Here is a 20140-nt window from a genome sequence, read left to right on the forward strand (position 1 = left end):
AGACAATAACATCCTTGGACAAGGCACTGCCAGCACCTCAAAATTGTGCATTCACCTCACATGCATCATGGGACATACACATCTCATTCACACCCATCAGCTGACAGTCATAAAGCAGGTCATGGAGCTATCACATCAGAGTGCACTAGAGGTCTATTTGGCACCATGAGTCAATCACACAATCGAATGCTCAAGTGACATCCATCCCGGAGTGTTGGCCAGTCACACACTCACTCTTCAAACACATGCATATATGCACCAGGCATGTCCATGATGTTGCCAAAAGCACCCATGTGTGACACCTCTCACATGGCCGAGTCCAGACATATGAAATCAACCCTGTGCATGTTGTTACATACTGCTACACATCACACATTGCTACACAAACACCGTAGATGTGACACATGCTTGAATGGACTCACATGCAGCACTGTCTAGTACATGCACACAGACATCTGTACAAGAGGCATACCAGATTTAAGGCCAAGGTGCACACTCCAACCAAACATCAACATGCACATGCACTATGGTGGACAAGTACACATGGACACTTACCAGTCGACTCCAGACGGAGATCCAAATCCATGACCTGGGCGTACAGCGCTGGGTAGAACCGCTCCAGGACCCACATGTTATCAGTGTTCAACCGGCCCTGCTGCCCCTCTTGCTTCATGCCAGCCTTGAGGAAGCGCTGGGCCTTGTTGTGGGTTCTGGCCTTGAAGTCCTCCCAGTGCTTGTGGAGATGGATGTAGTCGCAGTTTGCCACCCCCTCTGCGTTGTTGGCACCCAAGATGTCCGCCCAGATCTTCCTACATCCTTCCTTGCAGACTTGCGATGGTCCGTGTAAGAGGGCATCATAATGCACCAGGACTTGCTCCACCAGGATGTCAACTTCCCTGGATGAGAAGCTGACAGCCCTCTACCTCGCGCTGTGTGGTTGCCACTTGCCTCCGATGATGTTGCTTAATACATGGCAACCCCTGAGGCAGGTGTGGGTGGGCATGGTGGTCCTGGTGCTGGGCTGTGGAGTGGTGGTCTGGCACGTCGGGAGTCTTCTGGATCAGCAGATGTGGTCAAAGGTCCAACAACAGGAGCAATGGCAATGGCTGTAGAGCAGGCACCAAAATCATTGTGCACATGGGCAGCAGGCACACACAGTGGTCAGGCAGCAGCAGATTGCTCGTAGGAGGCAGCTCATGGCGCTTGGAGGCAGGTAAATTGGCTGGTAGGCAGGAGTGTGGGTCTTCCATGTTACTCACGTGGGCAGCTGGAAACAGAGTGACTCCACGTAAGCATGAAATCAGAGGAAAGGCCCTAAGCACGTAAGTTACGTGACACGTGCTGAGCGTTTGGCATGGTGTTCAGCATCGGGATAAAATAGTGCGTAGGAGACCATCACACACTTCCATGTTACTCACGTGGGCTGCCGGAAACAGAGTGCTCCGCGTAAGCATGAAATCAGAGGAAAGGCCCTAAGCGTGTAAGTTACGTGACATGTGCTGAACGTTTGGCGTGGTGTTCAGCATTGGGATAAAATAGTGCATAGGAGACCATCACACACTGGCGCGAGTTATAGCGGATGGACGTGTGGCCCTCGTATCCACACAGCCTTTCACTCTGCGACCATGCAAGCCTCTTGTTTTGGTAGGGGATTGACTCTGCGCACATGCGCATGTACTTTTGAGGCTGACGGTGGGTTGCAAATACATTTTGCATTCTGTGGGTGTGTTGCTGTGTGCCACAGAGTACTGCGTTAGGATTTTCCTTTACACGTGGGCTACCGAGGGGTCGTGTACACATATTTTTCATATTTGGGGTGCCTGTGTGTTACGCGGCACGTTTATTTTTCCCCAGGGTTACATCGAGCCTTGCTGGGGCACACGGGTACGTTTAACATCACATAAACTGTCCCCTCACCCAAATTGCCCAGGACAACCGATAGCTGCACCACCCATTGCACTAATCCATCAGTGCCATGACTGGGAGGGCAACTAGTGGGAAGGGAGGCAAAGGTGGCTGAGGTGGTGGAGGTGGCTTAGGTGGCAGAGGTGGGTGAGGTGTCCGAGGTGTCTGAGGTATTCGGGCCAGTGCAAGGAGAGCTATGCCCCCCCACCCAACAGGGTCAGGAAGCTGCAGGGGCAGCTGCAGCAACCACCACCCAGCCTCAGGGTCACTAAGCCACGCTCGTGGTGCTCCCCATCCCGGTCCATGGAGATGCAGGGGCAGATGCTATCTGTGCATCTATGGGTAAGGGACATGCTGTGAGGCATCCTGCCACCGGCACCCAGGGTCCAGATGCAGCAGTGTCAACTGCTGTACACACCCACCAGGGTCAGGTGGCTGCAGGGGCGGCTGCAGACCTCACCACCCAGCCAGGCCTGTGGTGCTAACCACCCCAGTCGACGGAGATGCAGGGGCAGATGCTATCCATGCATCTATGGGGATCGGACATGCTGTGAAGCGTCCTGGCACCAGCACCCAGGTACAGCCACCTGCAAGGCCACCTAGTGTCACACCATCAGTGTACCACAGCCCAGGCCACCAGTGCTCCAGCCCATACTGACCCAAGTGGTCCCAGCCACTCAGGGTTGGCATGACCTTGCAAGAAGGCAAAGTGTGCAGTAGGCAAACAGGCTCAGTCCCAAGGTACGGCACAAGCGACCCACACGTCGAGGAAGAGGACTTTATCCTTTAGTGATGAGGAACTCCAGATCCTCGTGGACTTTGTGCAGGAACACGAACATGACATGCTTGTGCGGGCAGGGAGCATACATACACCTGCCCAGCGTATGGCCAACTTGCAGTGTGTTGCTGATCATATGAATGCCTTGGGCATTGAGAGGCGCACAGCTTCTGAGGCAGTGAAGCATTGGAATGACCTCCAGCACTGAGCCACAGATAAGCTGGGTGCCAACTACTCCTCTACTCTGGTGACTGGAGGTGGGCCACCACAAGAGGACGAAGAACTCACTCCACATGAAGAGATCATTAGTGATATGATTGATGTGGAGAAGTCCAAGAAGTGGGAGACCTGCCAATTTATGAGGGAATGTCTGGTGAGTGGTGATGCATGTGTGTCCGGTACATGTGTATGTTGCTTGGATGAAGTGTAATGATTGTCTGGCAGTTCTGCCTGCATTGGCATAACTGCCATGGGTGAACCATGTCATGGTGGACTGACTCATGCTTGTTGTCATGCAGACTGCATACACACGATGTGCTGCACACACCCTGATGAACCCCATCACCACATCTGCTCACTCATTCCATGTCACTCTCTATCCAGCCTCTCTTGGCCTTCTTCCTGATCCAACCTGTAATGGCGGATAGCCTGTGACAATCTTCACTCCATACTTCCCTTCTCTCTCCACATCTCTGATGTCTCTGAGAGGTCACCCTGCCAGCTGCACCTCCTCAGGGGTATTCTTCCTTTCCTCTACGTCCCCCAGCAGCTCACTGTCTCCAGAGGACTGGTCCTACCTATGGTGGGGTACTGCAACAGCCTCTACCAAGATTTATGTGCCTCTACTCTCTTCCCTCTGCAAGTCATCCAGACCTGGACTGTGGGAATTGTCCTTTTGTCTTGAGGCCAGGTATTGTATCTGCCTAGGACTGTGATGATGGCACTGGCTCCCAGTGGCTACGACTGTTCATTTCCAATCCCTTTGCATTGTCCACAGGGCCTTATGGGTCCTGGTGCAGCAGTTCCTTCAACTACATCTTCCAAATTTGCTTACTTCTCATGGTGTTTGATCATCCCTTTCCTACTCCCTCAGGGTCAGTAACTTCTCACAGCAATTATTTAGTGGTTAATGTCTATCATTGGCTGGGGCCTCCCTCTGGTACAGCCTTCCTGCCTCAATGGGACTGGAGGTGAACCTTCTCCGAGTCTGCAGGCACTTCTGATGATTCCTCATGTGTTGTGCTTTCTCTCCTCCTCTCCCCTGCTGGAGTCCTGGGTGACTGAGAGAATGCACCAGTCACCTACCCACACTTTGATCTCTGACACAGGCCTCTGAGCCACCACTTGTACCCATGCACTGCCTCCCTGCCATCCCCTACACTCGATGGCTGTTTACTGTATCCCTACAACCCTCTACCAGCAATTGACACCTGATATCTGCACTTCCACTTCCACCAGTCCACCGCATTTTCATTGCTGATTATGTAGTTGTATTTTATTAGTATGCCATTCCCATGTCCTGCACTACCCATTCCCACTTCCAACCCCAGGTCACCTTCACTGTGCATATTGACTCTTGTGATGTCAATGTGACCTGGCCTCCTTGGATGGGTGTGTCTGGCTTCACTCTATCCCACCACCCTTGCATTGTAGCACCTTGTGACACTTGTGTGTATTGAGTTTGTGATGTCATGTCACATCCATTGTACATGGCTCTGGGACAGTAGTCAGCAAGTTCCATCTCTTGCAGTTGTGCAGTTCAGGCATGGCTCTGCTATGTGGCATTTGTGTATTTGCATCAGTGATGTTGGTGAATGAACTATGCCAGTCAGGGGCTCGTGTGTGAATCAGGTGCTATGCACCTCGCACTACATGGTGTATTTAGCCCTTCCACCCATGTCCATGGCTGCTTTCATGCTACCCTTCACTTCCATTGACACTGCATACGTGCAGGTGTTTGTAACATGGCAGGTTGATGTGTTGCATGACGACATAGTGATGCCTATGTGTATGGGCTATGCTATTTACATGGCTCTTCATGTCTTTTTCTGTCCATGTGCAGGTGATGAGGCACTGGATGCAGAGGAGGAGTTGGAGGAGGAACAGGATACTGAGCCATGACCAACCACCAGTGGAGGAAGTGGTGTGGTAGCCCATGAAGATCCACCTCTGAGCAAACCTTTGGCTCCAGAGGTGAAATGGATATGATACCTCTTTGCCGTCGCAGGTGAGTGCATCGACTGTGGGTGCTGTTGTATCCCAAACGTCTTAAGGGGGGGTCGACCGCTCACAAGGCCAGTCAGTGTTGGTACATCCATCTGTGGTGGTTACGCCTGCAAGGTCACGCTCCACAGTATTGACTCCTGGTCCTGGGGCAGCTGATCAAGGGAGGGTTGCAGTCCTGCAGCCACAGAAAGCTCCATCACATCAAGGACCAGGTACCATTGGCCCAGGCAGGTATGGGGTTCCGCCAACACGGTGGCCATGTGTTAGCTGGCGATACTGTGTGGGAGCAGTCAATGTATGCTGTTGCACATCAATGGGCTGCTTCATATGAGATGCTGGCTCAGGGCATGCATAGGGCGACCAATTCCATGATACCACCAACAAGACAGGTGGAGCACCAGCAGCAGGCATTGCGGTCCAGGTCCACATGCTGTTCACACAGGCTAAATATAGTGGCCAGGAACAGGAGCCGACTGGCAGAACTGAGGGCTCTGCGTGCATCCATGGCTGCAGAGGGTCAGGCCCACAGGGAAGCCCTGAAGTTAGAGTATTATACGTCCCTCAGGACTACACTGGCTGCACCGGAGGTACAGCAGATGCAACTGATGACTCGTACCATCATGGAGGAACTGCGTTCATCCCGTGAGGTGTTGCATGGAGACCTCTGAGCAATCATGTTAAAGATGCAAGCATCTCAGTCCTGCATGGCCACTGCCATGGAGGACCAAACCAGGGCTATACTTTGTGATCCTCCCTTACCACTACCACATTCTGATGCAACACCAGAGGGTGGCGACAGCAGCAACAGTTATCCTGATCCATAATAGCCGTGCGGCCCATTAACCCATGGACACACATGTGGGTGTTGAAGTGCACCCTGCACCTGCCCCCTCCTCCCACCCCTGGACCCCATGGGTATTTTTTATTTGTTTAACTTGTTTCTTGTCTGTTGTGCATTTATGTGACAGTGTGTTGCTTTGAGTTGCAGCCAAAGGCATCCACTGTAGATTCCAGCTGGACCATTGCAGGCACGTCTCGTGTTGGTACCCTCCTTGTTTGAGCCTTAGGGTCCAGACACATTTGCAACTCCTGCTTCCCCTTTCTATGGGCTTGCAAGGAGAGCAGCATGTAAAAGTAACTTACACAGAGGCATTGGGCTTCCATTCTATCTGTGGGCAGTCTCAGGTCTGACCTTTGTATACACCCCTAGTAGGATTCATGATTGTTTGTCCAGTGCATGGTTAGCTTCCCTTTTTGTTTGTACCTTGAGATCCATCCTTTGTTCATGTTCCATCTTCATGTATTGGCTTGACTATCTCCATTATTGTTAGCCTTCCTGCTGTATGCGCTTCCCTGCCCCCATTGGTTAGCACTGCCGCACGAATATACAAGGGTGCCATGTGCAAGTCACGACACAGTGAGGCATATGTGCAATTATGGATGGTCACGGTCAGATGCACTCTTGGGTCCTGGGTTTCTGGTATGTTGTACTGACCAATGGATGTTCCTGTGTACATTATTAGATTGATAAGTGAGAGTGAGTTATTTCTGAACTTGTTCCATTGATTGCTGAGCGCTTTGTGACAGTGGTGTTATGTGTTGGCCATTTATTTCTCAGTTTGGACATTACATGCCATGGCATGGTGTGTCAACCAGGTGACTTAAGTGTGGAAGGGTTTAGGTGACATACCGGCATTTAGATGAGTAATTAGGCATGGTGTTAGTGGCATACTTCATCTTCCATGTGTTCCTTTTGTGCACACCTGATTGAGATACCTTTAGTACTAAGGGATGCACACAATGTAGCACTTCCAAGGACACATTCTCAGGGAGTTAAGGTCGGGACAGATGATTGTCTCTTTGTCATCATCGAATGTAACCTGGAATGTGCCAGGGCTGTGTGCACTCTGCAGGGGTTGGATTTTGAAAAATTATGCCACAAGCTGGGTTCGGGCAGCCTCGTCATGTGCCCTTTCCCCTCCCATGCGCACCACCATGTCCACCAGTACACCACGTTGTGTTGCAACATTGTGCAGGACACATGCTGCCACAATTATCCTGCACACTACTGGTGGTGCATATAGTATCTCACCACCAGAGTGGTCAAGGGAGTGGAAGCATGACTTTAACACTCAGAATGTGTGCTCCACTATGGGCCTAGTTGCAATATGGGCTGCGTTGTATCTTACCTGGGATGGTGTGGTGGTGTTCCGTATTGGCATCATCATGTAGGTGCTCAGAGGGTAGGCATTGTCCCCTGTGGAGGTGAGATGGGTTGTCAGTGGTGTGGTATTGTCTATGTGAGACATGCATGCATTTGCAGGGCCATTTGTACTCAGCAATGAGCCATGTGTTGCCTTGCCTCCGAGCTTCCAGGGCCCGGTGTAGGGGTGACATTCTGAATATGAAACTATCATGGGTGGACCCTGGATAGTTTGCATATACAGAGGTAATGATTCCCTTGGCATTATATACAACCTGCATATTGATGGAATGCCAGTGCTTGCGATTGCTATAGATGTGCTCTGTGGCCCTAGTCGGACGTAGGGCCACATGGGTGCAATCGATGGCACCAAGCACTTTAGGGAACTGCGGCACCCCGTAAAAGTCCTGGACCATGGCCTACCTTTCTGCAGTTGTTCTGGGCATGTATATGTGCCTGCAGACTGAGGGGCGTACAGTCATGACTACCAATACCTGGTGTAGGCAGCGTGACTGTGTGGCCTGTGAAATGCCCCCAACTATGGCAGTTGTCCACTGAAATGACCCAATGGCCACAAAATTCAGGACATTGAGCACCTTTTGAAGGGGCTCAGTGCTTGGGAGCACAGGGCGGGTGATGTGAGGTCATCTTCCCAATCCCCATGACCAGGTCTAATATGATATGAGGTGAGAACCTATACCTGCCATTGACCTGGTCATCAGACATCCCAAAAAGGCTGGTCCTGGGTAAAAAGCTGCATGCCCTGGCTATTCTCCTCCTGCGGTGGTGTCCCATGATCACTGCTGCTAAAAATGGGACATTCATCGTAGCTGGATATGCACGTTGGTTTTTCGTGTGTCCTTATAATGCATTGTTTTTAGTGCGCGTTGACACTTATGCCTGCTTTCACATTGTGGACGTGTTTCTGGATTAGTGCGTCTTTTTCTGCACGGCGGTGAGCCCTGTTCGTTTCCATGAATACATGTTGTTAGCACACGTGTGGACATTGCGAGTATTTTAATGTGGTACTTCCCACGTAACACCCACATTTACGCTTGTTGTTCTCCATTCCACGTGTTCTGCCCCCTTTTTAGGTGACTGCACAAGATGGCATGCGCTTTTGCTGGGTGTTGCACGCAAAGCGTTCATGGTGTCGCAGTGACGTGTTGGACCTGCAGGGATTCGGCGCAAGTCACGGGTAATTGTTGCATTTTGTTCCATGAATCGGTGAGTGGGCGCATGCACGCATTTTCCATGCAAGCATCCCTTTTTCCGCGCAATTTTATTCTATGAATCGGGCCCATTGGGTCTTGGACATAGGGAGGCTTACTGTAACCAGAGTTCTGTTTGGAAGGATTACTTCCACTACCCTGTGCATTCTCCTGTGACTTACCCTTACATTTCTTTTTCTTGCTCTTTTGGGAGGAAGTTTTATCAGATCCCCCAACCTCTTTATCTTTTGACTTTTTCCCCTCCTCCTGCTTGCCAGGATGAGTATTGTCCTTACGGGACACTCTATGTGACGCCCACAAATCTGCTGCTATGGCCAGCTTCTTTGGATGTAACTCCTTTGAATCTGTCAAGTGCTGCTGAAGCTCAGGGCAACAAGATGCCAAAATATGTTCAAGCATGACATGACATATCAAACCATGAAGGTGGAGACCTTGTAGCCTTCAACCCAAACAGTCAAGTTCTTTAAAGAATCAGTTACATAAGACATCCAAGCACTACCTTCTTTCTTTTTGTACTCTCTAAACCTCTTCAAGTATTGGGCAGGAGTCTTCCCAAACTTTAAGATGAGAGTTTGCTTCAATTTTGCAAAATCTACCCTTTCAGCTTTTGACATCTCCATAATAGCACTGCAGCCATAATGGGTTAGTCTGCTGAGCAACCATGCAATTTTATCAGCATTTACAACCTCTTGAACTTCACATGCATACTCACATGCATTCAGCCAGTCCATAATGTCATTCTTCTCATCATACACACTGAGCAGATCTTTAGGAAATCTGGGGTGAGACGAGGAACCAGAGCCATGTCCAGATCCCTTGGATCTATTTGAAGCTTGAAGCTTGGCCAGTTCCAAGTGGTGATCCCTATCCTTTTTGTTTTTCTGCCTGCTATATCTTCGGCTTAGCCATGTGGAAATCAAACTCCTTCCGCTTAAACAGCATCTCTTGTTTCTTGAATTCCAACATGGCATCAGCATCAGAGCTGGCAGAGGAAACTTGGGACATTACATCATCCCGGTCATTATGGGCACAATAGATGAGGGCAGCCACATAACTGTCGGTTCTGTCACTGGGAACAGCCCCACCTCCTTCTGCACTCTCATCTGACACAATGGCTTCGAGTTGGGACTCTTGCCAATGCAGTATCCTTTGGATCATTGCAATACTTGTACCTTGAGCAGGCAAGCCTCTCTCAGTACACATCATTCTCAATGTTTCAGATTTTCAAGCATTCAAGGTTATATTGGTAATTGTTTCCATTATTATAGATAGGTCTATGGCCTTTACAGTTATTTACTACTAAGGTCACTATGTGTCCTGGGTAGGGGTAATCTGAAATGCCTTCACTAGTGTGCAACACGGGATACCTTCAGTCCTTTCCCATCGCTGTACACCAATTTGTTAAAATGGATTTGTGAACTCTGACCTGGTGGGCAGAGGTACAGAAGGCCAGCCTAATTTCTTGGTACAGGGTAACTTTCTGAACAAGCCAGACCAACCAAGGTAGCATTGACGGTGGTCAAGACTAGGTCTCAGGAGGGGTGAGGGTGACTGAAAGACCTCAATCAGAACACAGAGTAAAGGACACTATAAACCAAACCCAGTCAGGTGTATATATATATATATTAAAAATACATGTGCATTTATTCAAGGCCTTTTGAACTTCAACACAAAGTAATTATTCAACAATAATACATTAAACCAATACAACACTACTATAACACATATATACAATACCGAGTGGCCTAAAGGGTTAAAATCACAGAATAGGTCCACAACCTAACAGCGAAGGAAACAAGCAGTGAGATAGTCTTTAGGCAGTTCTTCATTAAATAAACCAAAACTGAGAGGCAGTCCAGTCCCTACGAAGAGAGGAGCCTAGCGATCAATGTACTTTCAACTGCTGGTGCACGCGATAGTGCAGAAGGGCGACAACAGGGTCTCCTGCAGGGGCTTTAACAGCTCAGGAAGGTGGGTAAGACGATGAAGAATGAGTTCCCACTATTCGTGGAGGGTCTCTCCTAAAGGGCAGAACAGGTTCCAGGAGTTGGGAATGGGGCGGTAGCACAGGCTGCCTGTGGAAAGGTGAGTGGCCCTCAGCAAACACTTGTGCATAAAAGTGGATGGGTGCGTTGGGGGCCTCGGTAAGGGTTGCAGGTACTCACCGACCCCCGGCGCACTCCAGACCAAACTTCGGCAGTTGAGTCCACTTCATTTGCAGGTTCAAATGCAGCAATTGTGCAGCTCTGCAGCTTTCAGCAGCAAAGTTACAGTGATGATTCCCTGGTTGGACAGTGGCGATTTCTCCACTCCTGGTGGATGGATCAGGCCAGTTTCACTGTAGCAGGCTTTAGAGCACAGAGGGGCACAGCAGCAAGGCACCTGCGAAGTCCGTCACCATGGATGGGCAACACGGTAACCGCAGGTACTCTGATTCGGGTCGCTCTCTCTTTATTCCAGACCTGGGAATGCCAAGTATACGAAATTCGGTGTGAGAGTGCTGTGTACACAGAGCTTGCGATGTACCAAGTTTCAAGTGTGTCCTCAAAATGGCGGCGGAGTCAGAGCATAGGTACTGCACAAGCTGGTCACCTTCTGAGAAATATTACTTGCAGGGTTTGATGACGGTGCCAAGAATAGTTGGTCCCATTATTCCAATGTGTCAAAGCATCTTTGCAGACACTCTAGTTCAATCAGATGCAGAGGCATCCAGCGGGACAACAGCGGGCTCAGGGTGCCAACCCTTCCAGCGGGTCACCAGCGTTACTCTACTCGGCTTCTTAGTTTCAGGATAATTGGATCCTATCCTAGGTTCAGTGAGAACTCCAGAGATCGACCTGGTTTGGGTGTTTTCTCTTATCCAGAATCTCCTTCGAGCCAAAACAAAAAGGACCCAATGAGAGATCTGCTCACATACAGGCACAGCAGATTTGGACCAATCACGGACCATGGTGGTCCCAGTCATTCACAGCACACCATACTCTCTGGCACCCACGATGTTCATTGGAACTAGACAGTCCAGCCGACATCCTAGAAGCACACACACAAGGCATGCAGAAGCCCGCAAAAGCTTGGAATTTCACGGGAGATTGCATACCCTAATAAGGACTGACCCGGGGGAAGGCAAAAGGGCAAGGTGGCCAAAGGACAGGACAAAGAACCTTGTTGCATGGCCATTTTGGAGCCAGGCCACCTTCCTGTGCCAACCGCGGTAAACGTACTTTGCATGGTCAGAAAGAGTTATAAATATGCGAAAAGATAAGATGCCATCAGCCCTGTCCATGGCATATCTGCACTTCTAAAAAATCCTTTGAGGGAGTCTAGGGCCTTTGGAAATGAACGGAAGACCCAAGCACACCATACTGTAAGGTACATTGTGCACTTGTAACATGTTGCAGAAAAGTTGCATCATTGAAAAGGACTAAGGGGAACAAAGTCTCCTTGTACTGACGGTCTTTAAGGGCATGTCACTTTCCCCATAACAAAGCGAAAGCCCAGTGGAGTGCAGCAGAAGGCAAAGTCAGACTATGGTGTTTAAACAGCAGCAAAAAGTTTGGAGGTACACAACTGGAAGGGAAATTATGCATAAATGGGAATCTTTCCTAACAGATTGAAAAGAATACATTTTTCAAGTCTACCACAGTAAAGTATGTGTCTTCTTTGGGGATTCTACATAAAATTGTTGCAGGAATCGATGGACATTCTTTCTTTTCCTGTTCGACACATACATATTTTATTCCTTCCTGATTCATTCTAAGCAATAAATCTCCAATTCTATTCTCCTAATCCATCTTCTGGTGCTCGTACATCCCTCACCTTTCTTGAGGATTCTTGCATCCTATCAAATTCTGTCAACAACTCTGCCAATCTGTTCTCAAACTCTCTTGACCTGATATCTGCAGATGTCGATACTTCAAGTGTGTATGGGGTGGGGGAGCAGTAGCCTGTGGTGTAACTGGTGTTGAAGGGCTCCCTATCTGAATGGGTACATAGATTGGATTTATGTACCCTTCTGCATTACATGCTGTCAAAGGATATAATCCCCCATGCTCTGCTGGTGCCCCGCCCTCTCCTTCTCCTTCCCTGTACCTTCCAGCTCACTATCTCTGCACCTCTATTCCCTCACTATGGTCTTCTGTGTCTTCGAACATATGCCAGAGATCTAAGATTTCTTTTCTCTTCTGTAGCTGCTTCGCCTTATACTTAGCTACTAAAAATGTGAACATGTATTCCAAGACACTCTTATTGTGTGAGCCCCGCCCTGGCCATGGGCAGGACAACCCTGTCTCCGCAATTCCACTCTTTATAATATTTCTCCACCCTGTCACGATACAGTGGTAGGGCCTTGTACATGTGCTCTATTGATGTTCTTTCCCCGATGTCTATCTCTTACTGACTCCGCAAAGTGCTGCTAATGTGCTGCGGACACTGCCTCTTGCTCGCAACTAAAAAGAACGAAAATCAACCCCAACCCTTTTCTGTCCCCTTTTCTTGCACACATACACGACATCACAAAACCATCCAATGCACACCACACCGTGACACACCGTGACTCACACAATTACTGCCCCTTCTAGGGCGAGTTCTTTACCCAACAAAACATGAATACAATACAATAGAATAACATGCTAAAATAACAACCACTACTTATTACAGGCCTATTATGAGACCACTAGATCTATTTCTATATTCCTCCTTTAAATAATATACTGTCGTGTGGTACCACCTTCTCTCCCCTTCCGAGGAGGGCCTCCACGCCTTACTTTTGCCTCACCTTATAATGCCTTATAAAAATAATATCTCTTCACAATACAAACACTTACAAAAAATAATTAAAGCCTCACCCACCACCACACCAAAGCCTCACTCCCCATGTGCTAATACCTCTCACACTTTCCCATGCATCTGCCCCCTACTTGTTATCACTTATAAGAGTCTGCTCACATGTGCATGCTCACCCTCCTCCTCCGTCATGGGGTTCCAACACCGCCCGCACTTGCCTCGGAGTTGTGCCCCGATTCAAAGAGCAGAGAGGATTTTGTCTTAAAAGGGCTCCTGCTAAACCACTTGGAACATGTGTTATTTTGGGACCGGTTGCTGTAGGTGGGCACGGCTCCTTCTGGAGAAGCGGCCTGGAAGCCTCTGCAAATGCAAAGCAGCACTTGAATCACGTTGGGGTCAACAATTGAAGGCAAGTCCCTGAACGCGTACACCAGAGAGAATACATCCCGCTAGTGAAGAAAGGCCCAAGTCGATCTTGTAAGGATCACAAGTTTAATCTCACATGCAGATGAGAGCAACAGCAATGAACCCTGCTGCTAAGAACATTTTGCCAAAAAGGAGTACCTTATAAAGTAAAACATCATCATACCTGATGCAATACATATAGTAAAATCACACGTGGCTGGCTGGTGGGCACCTATACATGATCAGCCTGCTCCATAAGAGATGCCAGTCCATTGGTTCCAGTCCAGTCCATCCGCCTTCCATCACCTGGGTGCTGCTGACATCATTTTCTTCTCACATTGAAGGTTAAAGAAGAAATTAACTACACTTCTGACATAATGCAATTTTATCACTATACAGTGCACCTGGCAGGCTTCAAGACGAGCGCAAAGGAGGTTTTGGGACACTTTAACCTTCACACACACATTTTACTCACCCCTTCCACTTTACCCTCATTTTGAACTGTAATATATCCCTCCCAGCACCTCACAATACAAATCACATGATTGTCTCTTCAACGATTTGCCCTGTCCATCCTCTTTGAACATTTCAGTACTTGTTACTTTGGGGTTGGTGGTCAAAGAGCACCTGGTGCCATGGAATTCAGGGGGTCTTGAGGGTTAGTTAAATGGGCTATAACTTGTGGTTGCCTTTGCCTGGGAATGGGATGGTTCATTGTTTGGCTAGTATGAGATAACATGCATTCCAGGTGCCCGGAATGTGACCAGGGCCTAAAACACATCTTTGCAACACTGTTAGAACAATGAATAGGCGTTGTGCCAGTTGGGGGTGCCGGCTGTCCTCATGGGAGCTTGGGCATAGCTGGAGATTTCCCTTGTCTCGCAATTTGGGCCTAATGCATGCAATGCTGCATTTGCCGCGCCAGCCTTACCTATGATTACTAATATCTACGGAAAATAGTAATGTTGTTTGTGCCCTCCACTACACTATTTGGGTTAATTATATTTGATTATATTGTATTGATTTCACCATCCTCCCTTCCTCCAAGGTCCTTCACAGTGCTTTGAATGCATCTCGCCTCACTCTAAAGCGCGTAGGTGGGTGGGCCGGGGCTGCCCCCTTCCCAACAAAAATCACTGGCCATGGCCAAAAGCAATGGGTGGTAACTTGGCAGGTATTTGTGAGTCCTTTTTATTTTGGCTTTGTGTTTTTAGAGTTTTGTATATGTGAGACTTTGGAGAAAAAGAGAAGAAAATAGTTTGAGAAAATTAATATAAAAAGGAGGAATAGTACTTTAGTTTTAGATGCCCCATACAATGTATTTTAGGTTGTGTATTCTCGCTTATGGTATTATATTGTGTGGCTGTGAAATGTTTTCCTACCCAGTTTACTCTTATGTATTATTCTCTGCTTTCTTTATTTTTAGTTACTTTACATAAGTACATGAGTAGTGTTGTACTGTATTGATCTTTGAAGTTGTATTTTAGTATGAAACCTGAAGTGAGCCCCCTTTTCAACCAATTTTTGTAACTGCAGTTATGATAAAAGTCAATGAACTGTAACCGTGGTTATAATAAAAAACATGTCTATGTTTTTGTTATTGTATTTGTGTATTTACATGTCATAACTAGTCCTTAAAAGGACTGCTTTGGGGTACCCTGAGTATAGTATTTTAGCACATCTAGAGTACTATTATGATGTTTTGAAGGAAAACCACATTTCCTTCATCAGTTGGGTATACTCTGTCATGTCTATAGAAATTGGCTATGTATGTTGGTGTTCGAAATGCATAATTGGTTGTGGTCTGTCATGAATGGTGAAACTGCTTTATTAACATTTATCCAGGATTTCTCAATTTTTCCATTAAATCTGGTGGTCCATCTCCATTTTTGCCTCCGAGTCAGATTGGAAAAGATGAAGATGGTGTAAGGAAATAGTTCGATTCGTTTTTCCAAGTCTTGTTTCATCATTATATTAAGGGGCACACCTCATACATTTCCAAAGCATTGCCTCCACAAAGAATTAGTATGACATCTGGCTGCCCTGTAGTTCTCAGACTCAATAATTGTGGAAAAACATGGAACCAACGCATGCCCCGCAATCCAAACTATTTTATTGTAAAATCTCTCAAATATAAGTCCATGTTAATATTTAGTTTCTCACAAAAAAGCCAGCAATAAAAACAGCCACCTCTCTCGAATAAGCCATACAGTTTTCAAACCAGTCATGAAATCTGCAGTCTTTCTTTCTTTCCATGAACATGGTTATTTGTTTTTTATTTTTGTGTTACAACCAAAATATTTTTCACAAAGGAAATAAAAGACAATAAAATATTATAGATATTAACAAAGAAATTAGCATAATCATTTCTAATTAGAGAGAACAGAATCATATCTATGCAGTTTTAGCAGCATTTTGGTGAGATAAACTCCATGGCCCTCATTACAAGTCAGGCGTTAAGTGTTTAACGGCGCCGTCGGCGCCGTTAACCCTTAACGCCTGATTCACACTTTAACGCCTGCTTTTTGCAGGCGTTAAAGTCCAAGGCGCTAAGCGACCTTGGTGCTAATTACAGCACCGTAATTTACGGTGCCGTAATTAGCGCCTTCCCCATCCCCATTATGCCCTATGGGGCAAAAATGGGAATGGGGAAGGGCAAATGGTGAATGGGGAATTACCGCCCCACTCACCTTGGAATGGGGCGGCAATTCCGCCATCCACCATGGCGGAATCCGGCATGGACCATGGTGCTAATAGCACCATGGTCCACCGCCTGACTTGTAATAAGGGCCCATGTCTATAATCACTCTGATTACATTTATTGTTAAGGCGGTTTCTTGTCCAGTAATCAGTCTGCTCCAGAACATCCTTCATGACAGGCCTTCCTCTGGGTCTGGGTTGAAAATGAATCTCTCCAAATGTTTTTCTTTCACATTAAAGGTACCTTGGCAGTATCTCAATAGATGTTCTAGCGTCTGATGTTTTAAATCTCTACATCCCATGCATAAAGTTTTGCCACAATTTTCCTGGCCCCTTATGACTTGAACAGCTCCAGTGTGGACCAGATTGAGCCACATTCTGAGGAAATTTTGTTTTATTTCAGAGTCTGGAAATTTTATTAAATATCTCAGCAAAAAACCCAGTTTTTTGTCGAGGAAAGCTAAAGAGGTTGAAGTAGACGAAGCTCTCATTTCCCATAGTGTCTTGATCCAGTCTGCTGTTTGCATTTGTTTTTTATCTTCATCGGGTTTGACACTAGTAAGTCTTCATCACTATCACAAGTTGTCAAAATCTCTTGTGCCAAGTTTTTTAAGTTGAGCAGGACTGATGAATGGTGGTCAAGGTGCTGTTTGAGATCTTCATAAAGTGAGTTTCGTAGAGGATCTATAATGAGTCTATATAATGAAAGCAGTTTCCAGTCCATTTGTGATTTTAAAGATTTTAGGCCCAGCTCAAATCGTAGGCATGAGATTGGCAGCCTTTTGGGGAGATTTAAGACCTTTATCCATATTAGGCCTTCTATTTTTTCCCAGTCAAGTGTCCAGGTCAGTGGTTTGGCCTCGATTCCATAAAGAAGGGTTGGAATGATCTTCGCTTTGTGTAGTACCTCAGTGCTGGAAGCAATGAAAATTTGCAGTATTGCCCAACAATTCTTTGTAGTTGGGCTGTTAACTGTTTAGTCACACACGTAAGATCAGAGAGTATTCGGCCCCTTCTTGGTTTGGCGTATAATGTGTAACCTAGGTACACAATTTCATCTACCACTGGTATAATTTGGCTGTCTATATTCCAGGGGAATCGATCGCCGTTCCCCCTGCCTCCAAAGATGCCTATTATTGATTTGTCTGGGTTGACTATTAAATCATTTCTCTTCATGTAAGTTTCGAGAGCAGACAACATCCTTTGAAGTACCACTGGTGTTCTATCGAGGAGAACAATGTTGTCTACGTACATAAGCCATTTAATTGCTTCTTGGCCGACTTTCACACTTGCGAGGGCAGCTGAATCTACTACCTAACTGAAATCGGCAAGGTAGAAATTGAAAAGAAACGGGGCGACCATACAGCCCTGACTGACTCCTCTTTTCGCCTCAATTTCCTCTGACAGGAGGCCTTCACTGTTCAGTCTTACTACAGTTGTGTTATTTTCGTGAAGTGCTGCTAGGATGTTTATTATTGGTTTAGGGGCATCCTTATAGGTGAGCTCTAGCCAGAGTCTCTCTCTATAAGTTGAAGGCGCTAGATAAATCTACAAAGGCTGCAAATATCTTTGGTGATTTTGCTGTTACTTCTCCATTGCACAAAGTTGTCAGAGTAATACCATTTAGGCCCGTTGAATGTCCTCTTCTGAAGCCAGTCTGTTGCTTTGGTATTATATTCTTAGCTTTAGCCCATTTCTCAAGTTCTTTCAATAGTAACCTAGCAAAGATCTTACTCTCAATATCAAGCATTGTGAAGGGCCTATCATTTCTGGGATCTTTCCGGTCACCTCTTTTATAGACTTCCAGGATTGAGGGATCGTTTTGGTCCTCAGAATTTCACAAAATAAATGGCACAATATTCCTGCCCACATTGCTGGGTTTGCTTTTAGAAACTGATAAGTAAGCCCATTCGGCCCTGCTGCTTTTGATGATGATGATTTATTAATTAACTCAAGGACTGCCTCTTCTGAGATTTCAAATGCCCAAGGAGATTCTGAAAAGTTGAACATTGAACCCTTTTCAGATTTCAAATACTTTTCTGAGAAATAGCTGATCCACGCAGACTCCGGCACACAGTTTGTTTGAACAGGCTTTTGGTCTTGTACTTGAGAATTTACCAGGGACCAGAAATGTGGTATCTGATAGAGTTCTTAACATCGATTCTCCATCTTTCTGTAGGCGTGTGATGTGCTGATGTTTGGACCAGTTTTTATAGGAGTTTTTAATGAGTATAATTTCTTTCCATAGAGTAGCGCTATCCAATATTTCTTTTCTGGTTATAGCAACAGAACGGCGCATTTTCCACTTTTTCTTCATGGAATCTTCGTCAAATGCATGTTTACGGGCAATGTTTTTATAGGATGCTGTAGCTTGTGGTTGATCTATTGACCACAGAAAGTTGTGAAAATACTGCGGTTGACAGTTTTTCTCCCAAAATTCTATTCCTGGTGCTTTCAGAATTTGTATGAGAGCTTCATTCAGCTGCCAACCATTATTTCTGTATTTCGTGACTCTATTTTTCTGGTTATTTACCAGCAGTCTATTATGCCATACTGCTGCTTTTAGTTGGGAGTTCCAGCTAAATGAGACCTTTAGCCTTCGGTGATCGCTTACATTGGAATCACCCACTGTAAAATGATTGCATAGATGAAATAAGCTGGAGGATACAGCAATATAATCCAGGGTACATCTAATGTTCCCTCATGACCAGGTATGGGCTCGAGGTACATCTCCTTCTAGGCAACCATTCAGGACCTTTAGGTTCCATTCTTTATTGCATGGTATTTTTAAGACTTGTTCGAAAAAATCTGATCTACAGGCCATTAGTAGCCCCCCCCTTTGCTCTGCCCTTCCCTATTGAGCTTGCTGCTTGGGTCACCATTGTGAAGCCTTCCAGATCTGGGGCATGCATTAAACATGTTTCTTGAAAGAGGACCAGGGGCCAGATTACAGAAACGTTGCACTGGTGCAAGTGCACAGTTGCATGGTATTAGCACTAGGGCAAAGTTTGCCCTATTTTTAAACACACTGGGACACATTTGAAAACTATTGCACCATGACAAGTGCAGTTTGACATATGAAAAGCACCACAGCAAAAATTGCCCTAGTGCAAAAAAGATACATTTTTGATGCATTTTTGCATCAGGGCAAAGTTTGCCCTAGTGCTAATACCGTTCTGTATTAGCACTAGGGCACACTTTGCCCTGGTGCAAAAATGCAGTAGAAATGTATCTTTTTTGCACTAGTGCAATGTTTGCCCTGATGCTTTTAATATGCCAAACTGCCCTTGTCATGGTGGAGTAGTTTTCTAGTGTGTGCCACTGTTTTTAAAAATAGGGCAAACTTTGCCCTAGTGCTAATACCGTGCGACTTTGGCCTTGCATTGGCGCAAATTTTCTGTAATCTGGCCCCAGGTTGTTACTCCCAAATACTTCTGATTTGATCCCGCGTTTCTAAAAGTACTGGAGCCCCACGTATTACAACTTGTTATTTTTATCTGTTCTTTGGTAAAGTGTAGTCTGGCCTGTACCTAATTTCAAACATACTTGTGCTATGATTTTGGGGATTAAAGACAGTAAAGCTGCGTGATCTGGACCATTGTCAGATGGAGAGGTTTTGCCTCCCTTCTGACATCCAGCATTTCCCTGGACTGACTCGTCTTTAGGAATGCCCGTTTCATCTCTTTCCCCATTGACCAATGGAGGAGATTCATGGACCAGCAGGCCATGTTTTTTCAAGAGACCGGCTGCAGTGATAATCGCTTTGGCCTTCACTCTCCGTGTCAACCCCACTTCTGCAAGATATGACTTGCTGGGGTTAGGAAACTTGGTGTATTCTATGTCTCTGGTGGAGAAGAGGTATAAGGCGAGGACTTTTTGTTAGTTGACAGTATTCACCTCTGTTCAGGA

The sequence above is a fragment of the Ambystoma mexicanum genome, chromosome 4q, assembly GCF_040938575.1.
Source record: "Ambystoma mexicanum isolate Mex_15411 chromosome 4q, UKY_AmexF1_1, whole genome shotgun sequence".
In the NCBI taxonomy this organism is placed as follows: domain Eukaryota; kingdom Metazoa; phylum Chordata; class Amphibia; order Caudata; family Ambystomatidae; genus Ambystoma; species Ambystoma mexicanum.